At 41.7% G+C, this 9,741-nt stretch overlaps 1 long non-coding RNA gene across 1 annotated transcript in view; it reads left to right on the top strand.

Moving 5' to 3' along the window:
* Window positions 1-1,943: 1,943 nt before the first annotated feature.
* LOC141381265 (uncharacterized) overlaps window positions 1,944-9,741 on the top strand; it is a 60,333-nt gene continuing 52,535 nt past the window's right edge. Inside the window, exons 1-2 of the long non-coding RNA XR_012401174.1 lie at window positions 1,944-4,447; window positions 4,510-4,906. This is a non-coding gene — a long non-coding RNA (uncharacterized lncRNA). The remainder of the gene's footprint in view (window positions 4,448-4,509; window positions 4,907-9,741) is intronic.

The raw sequence follows: 9,741 nt of genomic DNA, 5'->3' as shown, positions 1-9,741 counted from the left end.
TCCTGTTAAATCACTGATTGATTTTAAGACCTTGATTTTAACTTTCAAAGCAGTGCAAGGGTTAGCACCCAGTTACATCTGCGACCTGGTGACCCTCGCCACCCCAGCCCGCAGCCTTCGTTCTGCATCGGAACTTACATTGCATCAGCCACGGTGTAATCTCAAGTCCATGGGTGGGAGGGCTTTTTCACACAGTGTGCCTAAGCTTTGGAATGCACTCCCCATCAGCATTAGGAATGCTGCCTCTCTGGACTGTTTTAAGAAACGTATTAAGACTCACCTTTTTAGCATTAGTTTTAACTTGATGATCATTTTGTTTAACTTTTTATTTCGATCTTATGGTTCATATTTTTATTGTTTTATTGCATCGTTTATTGTTGTGCTGTTTTGCTTGCTCTGTGTTCTAGTATTTTGTCTGTAGCGCTTTGAGTATAAGAAAAGCACATTACAAATTAAATGTATTATTATTATTATTATTATTATATGTAGTTAATGCATTTACAAACATGAATAAAGAACAAACAATACATTTATAACAGTCTATTCATGTTTGTTAAAGAGCCCATATTATACATGAAATAGGGTCATATCTTGGTTGTAAGGGTCTCCAACAACAGTCTAATATGCATACAAGGTCAAAAAACACTTTCATGGTCTTATTATCTGCATTTATTTTTACCTAAATATCCCAGCGACTCCCGTATGAATCGTCCAGTGATTCATTTGTTCTCAAACCCCTCCTTAGCGCGAAGCTAATCTGCGCTGATTGGACCGATGACAGTCTGTCGCGATTGGTCGACTGCCTTCAGTCAGAGAGTGAAATGCCCAATAGCTAATCAGCAATATAAAAAGTAATCACAGTTCATACACGCTCGATAGTGTAGGCGTGGATTTTAGCTGCCACACACACACAAAAACACACACACACCTCCGGACAACAACGCTCCCGCCCGCACCTGCCAGGTTTTAGCCTGAGAACCCGCCCCGTTTTCTGCCCGCCACGCCCGATCCCGCTAAAGAGCGGGGGAGAACACAACCAAAAATCACCCAGCTATACAGTCCAGACAGCCAAGCTGTCTGTATAAACACACACACATCACCAAGCACACAAAGCTCTCTCTCTCTCTCTCTCATACGCGCGCGTGAGCACTAACACACACACACACACACACACACACACACACACACACACACACACACACACACACACACACATTTACATTTACATTTACATTTAGTCATTTAGCAGACGCTTTTATCCAAAGCGACTTACAAATGAGGACAAGGAAGCAATTTACACAACTAAGAGCAACAATGAATAAGTACTAAAGGCAAGTTTCAGGTCTGTAAAGTCTAAGAAGGGAAGTGTTAGTAGTGTTTTTTTTTTTTTTTTTGTACAGTTAGTGTGATATTCAAAGAGGCAATTGCAGATTAGGAAGTGAAGTGGAGACTAAATAGTTGAGTTTTTAGTCGTTTCTTGAAAATAGCGAGTGACTCTGCTGTTCTGATGCAGTTAGGGAGTTCATTCCACCAACTGGGCAGATTGAGCGTGAGCGTTCGCGAAAGTGATTTTTTCCCTCTTTGGGATGGAACCACGAGGCGACGTTCATTCACAGAACGCAAGTTTCTGGAGGGCACATAGATCTGCAGAAGTGAGTGCAGATAAGAAGGTGCTAGGCCAGAAGTCACTTTGTAGGCAAACATCAGAGTTTTGAATTTGATGCGAGCAGCAACTGGCAGCCAGTGCAAACGGACTAGCAGCGGAGTGACATGTGCTCGTTTAGGTTCATTGAAGACAACTCGTGCTGCTGCATTCTGGAGCAGTTGAAGAGGCTTGATAGAGTTAGCTGGAAGCCCAGCTAGTAGAGAGTTGCAGTAATCCAGTTTGGAGAGAACAAGAGCTTGAACAAGGAGTTGAGCTGCATGTTCAGATAAGAAGGGTCGGATCTTTCTGATGTTATAGAGTGCAAATCTGCACGATCGAGCAGTTCTAGAAATGTGGTCAGAGAAGTTTAGTTGGTCATCAATCGTTACTCCAAGGCTTTTCACCATTTTGGATGCAGTAATGGTTGCCCCATCCATCTGGATTGAAAAGTTATGGTGTAGAGTCGGGTTGGCAGAAACTACAAGCATTTCCGTTTTTGCGAGGTTCAGCTGAAGATGATGATCTTTCATCCAGTGTGAAATATCCAACAGGCAGGCTGAGATACGAGCTGGAACCGAGGGATCATCAGGATGAAAAGAGAGGTATAGCTGGGTATCATCAGCATAGCAGTGGTAGGAGAATCCATGTCTCTGGATGACTGGTCCTAGAGATGATGTGTAGATGGAGAAGAGAAGTGGCCCAAGAACAGAGCCTTGAGGTACCCCAGTGTTTAGATGCTGTAGGTTGGACACCTCTCCCCTCCAAGACACCCTGAATGACCTGTCAGAGAGGTAAGATCTGAACCATTGTATAACAGTGCCCGCAACGCCCAGTGACTCAAGCGTAGATAGCAGGATCTGGTGGTTGACAGTGTCAAAAGCAGCTGACAAGTCCAGCAAAATGAGGACTGATGATTTAGAGTCTGCTTTAGCCAGTCTGAGATCCTCCACGACCGAGAGCAGGGCAGTCTCAGTTGAGTGGCCTTTCTTAAAGCCGGATTGCTTGTTGTCCATGAGATTGTTTTGAGTAAGAAAGTCCAGGACTTGATTGAACACTACTTTCTCCAGAATCTTGGCCATGAATGGAAGCAGGGATACTGGTTTGTAGTTTTCAAGTAGCGTATGGTCCAGGTTGGGTTTCTTTAGCAGTGGGGTTACCCTAGCCTGCTTAAATGTAGTGGGGAATAAGCCAGAGTCAAGAGATGTGTTAATTATGTGAGTCAGTGTTGGTATGACTGCAGGAGAGATGGCTTGCAAGAGATGAGAGGGAATGGGATCGAGTGGACAGGTGGTTGCATGGCTAGATAGCACAAGTTTGGACACCTCAGACTCAGAGAGCTGAGAAAAAGAGGTGAGTGTGTGTGGTGTTGGTGTTGTATCTTGCGTGTTTGTTGTAGGTGCAGCAAATTGAGCACTGATTTTTGCAGTTTTGGTGCAGAAGAATGTAGCAAAGTCATCAGTAGTAAGTGTGGAGGATGCGGGTGGAGGAGGAGGATAGAGGAGGGAGGAAAATGTTTTAAAAAGTAGGCGAGGATTAGTGGCATTGTTGATTTTCAGACGGTAATACGTCTGCTTTGCAGAAGTAACCTCAGCTGAGAAAGAGGACAGAAGAGTTTGGTATGTTAAGAGATGTGCAGGATTTGTAGTTTTCCGCCAAATTCTCTCCGCAGCCCGAAGTTTTGAGCGATGCTCACGGAGAGCATTCGAGAGCCAGGGTGCAGGAGGACTGGCACGGGCTGGCCTGGATGCAAGAGGACATAATCGGTCTAGACATGATGCTAGTGTGGAGCAGAGTGTATTAGTGGCACTGTTCGAATCAAGTGCAGTGAGTTTGCGAGATGGAGGAAGAGAGTCTGAAACAATGGTGGATAGTCTATTGGGTGAGAGAGATCGTAGGTTTCTGCGAAAGGTAACCAGTGTTGGAGTGTGTGGCGGCTCAGGAGTAATGTGGATGTTGAGAGACAGAAGGAAATGATCAGATATTTGTAGTGGAGTTACTATTGTTTGATCAGTGAAGCAGTGTCGTGTGTAAATAAGGTCTAGCTGATTACCTGATTTGTGGGTAGCAGAAGTAGGTGCTCTTTTTAGGTCAAAAGAGGCAAGCAAAGTCTGAAAGTCTGCAGCTTGCGGTTTGTCAACGTAAATGTTGAAGTCACCTAGCACCAATAAGGGAGTGGCAAAATTAGAAAAAGATGAGAGAAGAACATCCAGTTCATCTAGGAAGTGACCTAATTTACCTGGTGGGCGGTAGATGACAACCACATTTATGTAGAAGGGGTGGATAATGGTGACTGCATGGAATTCAAAGGAGCTGATTGTTGGCAGGGACGGTATCAGAGTAAATTTCCATTCTTTGGAAATTAGTAGTCCAGTCCCACCCCCTCTCCCTGTCTGACGAGGAGTGTGGGAAAAAGAGAAATTAGCAGAAAGAGTAGCATGTGTAGCAGTGTCCTCCGGCCTCAACCAGGTCTCAGTTAGAGCCATGAGATTATAGTCAGAATATGTAGCTATGGAGGTAATAAAATCAGCCTTGTTAACAGCTGATTGACAATTCCAGAGGCCCACGGAGAGAGAGAGTTGTGAAATAGTAGATACATGTATTGAACGAAGGTTGTGAGGATTACGCCTGCAGCGTACCTCCCGTGTTTTGCGAGTGTTAGTAACAACAGGAATTAGAAAACACATAATAAAAGTGCACTGACAACAAAAGATAAAGTAAAACAAGAAAGTAAAGTACTCAAGTGCTTTGTCGGTGTCTTTGCTCGGTGGAGTCGCGCAGGTAGAGTCGATGGTCTTTACCCTCGTCGGTCTTAGTCGCGCAGGTAGAGTCGATGGTCTTTACCCTCGTCGGTCTTAGTCGCGCAGGTAGAGTCGATGGTCTTTACCCTCGTCGGTCTTCACACGAGGCGGTCTTCACACGAGGCTGCCGCGACCGCTGCCGCGGTGAACTAGTTGTTTATATAACCCCAAAGCACTAGCTGATTGAATTCAGCTGGACACGCCTCGAGAGTCAAAACAAGGGCCGAAACTGAGGCGGACGACGCGAAACCGCATCTGCGTTCGCTCCACAAGCTCTTATAGTAACCAAGGAAACAGTGGCTAAACAACTTCTAGTATTATACACAACTGAAAGCAAGTTTAAATGTCCTACAACTTTACACAAACAGCTGGAAACAAGTCCTCAAACCATACACAACAACTGAAACAAATCTTAAATGTACTTACAGGCTGCTGGTCTAGATGCTGCTAAAGTGCTTCTCCTGCCGACTAATGCTAGCGTGCTCACTATATAGTGGTTACACACAGACACACACACACACACACACACACACACACACACATATACACACAAGCACCAAGCAGACACACAGGCAAAACTCTCTCTTTCTCATTTGCATGGCAATATCCGTGATATTGCTAGACAGCCCTCTCCCGTCCCAAATTAAACCCGTTACCGACTGCTCCCGCGATTTATTCGGAAATTTATTCCCGCGCCGCAGAAATCTGGCGCGGGGACAGCCGCGGGAATGCAGACCTCTACCACGGAGCTCCATAAACGAAGCAGCACGCGTCTCGTTTTTAACGTGACTTTGCACGCGATAAGAGAATATAGCCAGTTAACCTGATACAGTACACGCGGTTACAAGTAACAATTCACAACTAAATACATTTGCAAGCTAGAGCCAACAACTTTAATCGCACGTACTTACACTTGAGAAATGGAGGAAGAAACCGATCCTGACATGACCAGCAGTAAGTTAACTTACTCTTTACTGATCCTTCCTTTAACAAACGCAGATGAAGTATTCTTTGTAGCATGTAGTTTCCAGTAGTTTCCAACTGCTTGGTTATAATGCTGATGTTTCATCTTTGGGTAGAGACTCAATATAATATCCATCTGCAGTGTGACTTCAATCGACCGGCATGTTTGTGTGCATGTGTTTGTGGGTGTGTGTGTGTGTCTGGGTTTCTGCGTCAGAGGGCGGCGCCTCAGGTTTGAAATCTCCCGGGTTTGCGCGTGCACGTGAATAACTTGGTTTCGTTCGCACGTCATGGCGAAACACCTAATGACTCGATATCAAGGCGACTCGTTTGAAGCACTATGAGTCGACTCTTTAATTGATGAATCAACCGTTTTAAACACTGTATTCTTACAGATTTAAGCCTTAGCTGGATACTTCACTTCACTTAGAGCTGTGTTACACACTACATGGAGGGGAATTTTCAAAAACCCATAATATGGGCTCTTTAATGTAAGTTAAGTAAAATACAGTTGTTCTTGTTATCTCACAGTGGACATGTTAGCATTAAGCACAGCATTTGATTTAATAATGCATTAGTAAAGACTGAGCTATAATAAATAAATTATATACAAGCATTTTCAATGTTTGTTCATGCTAGTAAATACATGACCTCACATTAGGTATGTGCCCTGAACTCTAATGTACAATAAAGCTAAATTAATGTATTATTTTATAGGGCACTTGTGATGAATATCATCTTTTGTAAGCTGTTTGGACAGAATTGTGTTTAGGTGTAGTGTTTCCACAGTCATATTGGAGTGATAGAAGCCCAATAAGTGTCTTTTTAGGATCCAAATCCCTTCCACCGCAATGTGACATAGGATTGCGGTTTCCCCGCCCATCAAATTGATTGACTGCCGCGTATTAACATGTCTCAGTAGTAACACATATAATCATATCCACAAGACAGGGTGTGTGCAAAGTAACTGGGATTAAAAGATCTGTTGAGCTTGCTGTGATCATCTGTTATCACAACAGTCGCATGCAGCTCAATTATAAAAGAAGACCTGTATCCTGTGACATTTGCTGTACAAAAACAGTGCAAAGTTAAATGTGCGCTGTGTGTGTGTGTGTGTGTGTGTGTGTGTGTGTGAACTTTTTAACAACATTGTGTGTTACTAATCATTGCAGAAAGGTTTGATTTAACTCCACAGCAAATACATCAAATAATCATTGCATAAGATCTTACTGTAGTATTTCTCCCAAACATTATATGAGAATGCCTGGAGAACCAGCATTAAAGGCACAGGCCACAAAATCAGCTACAGTGTGTTCAGAGCAGAAAATTCAGCATTCTGAAAGGCATAATAAATGATCTGATGGGTGTTTTGAGCTGAAACTTTATAGACACATTTTGGAGACACAAAAGACTTATCTTAAATCTTGAAAAAGTGGTAAAATAGGTGCCTTTTAAAGTAATGTACATGCAAGTTATTAAAATTACTTTCTTATAACATTTAAAATATTCTATTTCTGTTGTGTGAACAGCTTGTAACTGTTATAATCACCATGATGTAGCTACTGCAGATTGCTGGGGAACTACTCTGCCACAAAATGGACTACAAATCACAGCATGCATCGCACACACACACCAGTTCCTGATCCTGTCTGATTGCAAACACTCACAACTGAAGCTGCTCAGGACTTATTACAGAGACTATTTATACACCACATTTGCCCACACACACATTGCAGTGTTATTTGTTTGTTTTGCTAGTGAAACGAACCTGCAACTTTACAAAGCGATTAATTTCTATCTCTAGCCATGTTCTTTGATCCTTCTTAAGTTTTATGTAATTTATTCCTATAACCTTGTTCCTTGTTTATCCTACCTTTCTACGGTTTCGACCATTTGCCTGTTCATCAACGACAACGTCTGTATTATCTGTATGAACTTGATTGCTGCTGTGTTAACCATTCTGTTTAATCAATCTGCATTTTGATACGCTCCTCTGTGAAAGCCTCCCTCAGTTACAGTAACCAAACATACATTACATACATACATTAATATACAACATAATCAGCTTAAAATCCATCATAATAGTACAATTATAATAAACTCATCTGTCCATGTGATGCCGGTGAATTGCAGATCTTATGCAAACTTTTTCATATCGCTTTGATTAAATGCTTTCTTAACAGCAGTTTTCTCAGAGCTGTCAATTTTCTCGTCGATTTTGTCAAGGTGAAAGAGATAAATAATGTTAAGTTCATATTTAACATGTTTTTTCTTAATAATAATACTGGCACTAAGCATTCTGAATTCAATTAAGAAACTTTTTTCTTCTTCAAATAATTTTACAAATAACAAGGATTTCACTGGATTCACCTGCTGCCAAAAACCAACAACTAATAATTCTTTTGTGTAACTTATTTACAAAAAAAATCTCTCCTTTTATGAAAGAAATTGGGTATAAAGGCTTTGGGAAAACAGGCTGCTGGGAGAATATCATCCTCCCCCAGATGCAGGCTTATGATGCATGTACAGACGTCCTGCTTGGTAAGAACATCATTTGCCAAGTAGCAGAACACAAGAAGCATTGTTAGAGATTGCACCGAGGCCAGCGGCAAAATCCCAAATACTAATAATGTAAATTCATTAACTAATTGGCTCCGTACCATCTGTTTCTAGATAAAATAATGAGAACTTTTGTGCTTGCATTTCTAAGCAATACATTCAGAGGCTGACATTCATCCATTTATTCTTCCATCCTTCCATCCATCCATCCATCCATCCATCCATCCATCCATCCATCCATCCATCCATCCATCCATCCATCCATCCATCCATCCATCCATTTGTAAGTGTTTAATGTGAATTGTCTATCTATTTATCTATCTATCTATCTATCTATCTATCTATCTATCTATCTATCTATCTATCTATCTATCTATCTATCTATCTATCTATCTATCTATCTATCTATCCATCCATCCATCCATCCATCCATCCATCCATCCATCCATCCATCCATCCATCCATCCATCCATCCATCCATCCATCCATCCATCCATCCATCCACTTAATTGCTAGCAGATTGTGCTCAAGCTATGCAAAAAAGCCAAAATATTGCCTGTAATAAATCACCTTAGCATTATGGCAGTGCATTGATTTCATCTGCATTTGAGAGGTTGTCTTTGATAAGTAGACAGCGGCGACACATTCTCAGCGCCGGCGATTGACTGATAATTTCCCGCCTGGATGTTCAAACGGATGTCGACTGCTCATCAGTCTTGCAGGTTGTCTTAATCCCTGCACCTTTTAATGGCTGGCTGCACCGTATGATTGTATGCAGATGAAGGCACCCGATAAAGTCATTATGGGCATACGCCGAACCGCTGGCCCTTTGCTGCTGGAGTCCCACATAATAATGATCTGTGCGAAAGCAGTCCTTATTTCTCCAAGTGCAAGACGGAGGAGGGAATTCAATAAGAGGGAATCATGGCTGCTGATGGCGCCATTTATGTGCACGTGCTGTCTGGGTAGTTTTACCTCCTGATTCACTAAAGAAATTATGCAAACGAGGTAACAATGTGAACACATCTACAAAATCTGTGCTGGGTGCATGATGCCCAATCTGTGTGGGTTGCTTAAGGCTGTGAAGTATGCAATGCAAACTACTGATTCGACATACAGTTCTTCAATGGGACTGTGTAGGATCAGTCCACCATCCAAGCAACTCTTCTTTAACATGTTGAAAGTGAAATTGTATACGCTGCGAGTCTAAGTTTTCCATTGCTTAATGCTCTTCTTCATAATATGATCATCGCTTGATGAATTACTGCTGCCATGATCAATTGAAACTGTAAACAAATATAGACTCAAGGCGTTTGAGCTGAACAGAATGGACCTCATTTTCACAAGCAGCTTCATTCATTAAGACTTTCATTCAAATTTGCATATAGCCTACAACGTTTTCAGAGATTATAATCCATCAAGTATGCAAATTTTGTCGTTTTTTCTCTTCAATTTAGCCATGCTCTTGGAAATTGTCTAAAGCAGGGGTGCCCAAACCGTTTCTTATAAACGGCCGAAAAACCAAACTTGACTGAGGGTTGTGGGCCGAAATTAAATATACCAAACCGTATTACATAACATTTGCTCATTTGTTTGCTTATTATTTAAAAATAACTAGAAAAAAGTTGCTTTAAAATAAATTATATTACATTAACATTTTATAATGAACTTATTATAGTAAAACATAAACCACACCATTTATAAAACAATGGAGCTCATTACTGAATACAGTTGAGCTGCTTCTGTCTTTGCCTTAATTTGCTTACAGATGACTTG

Source organism: Danio rerio, chromosome 3, assembly GCF_049306965.1.
Source record: "Danio rerio strain Tuebingen ecotype United States chromosome 3, GRCz12tu, whole genome shotgun sequence".
NCBI lineage: Eukaryota > Metazoa > Chordata > Actinopteri > Cypriniformes > Danionidae > Danio > Danio rerio.
This window is presented reverse-complemented; position numbering and strand designations above follow the sequence as displayed.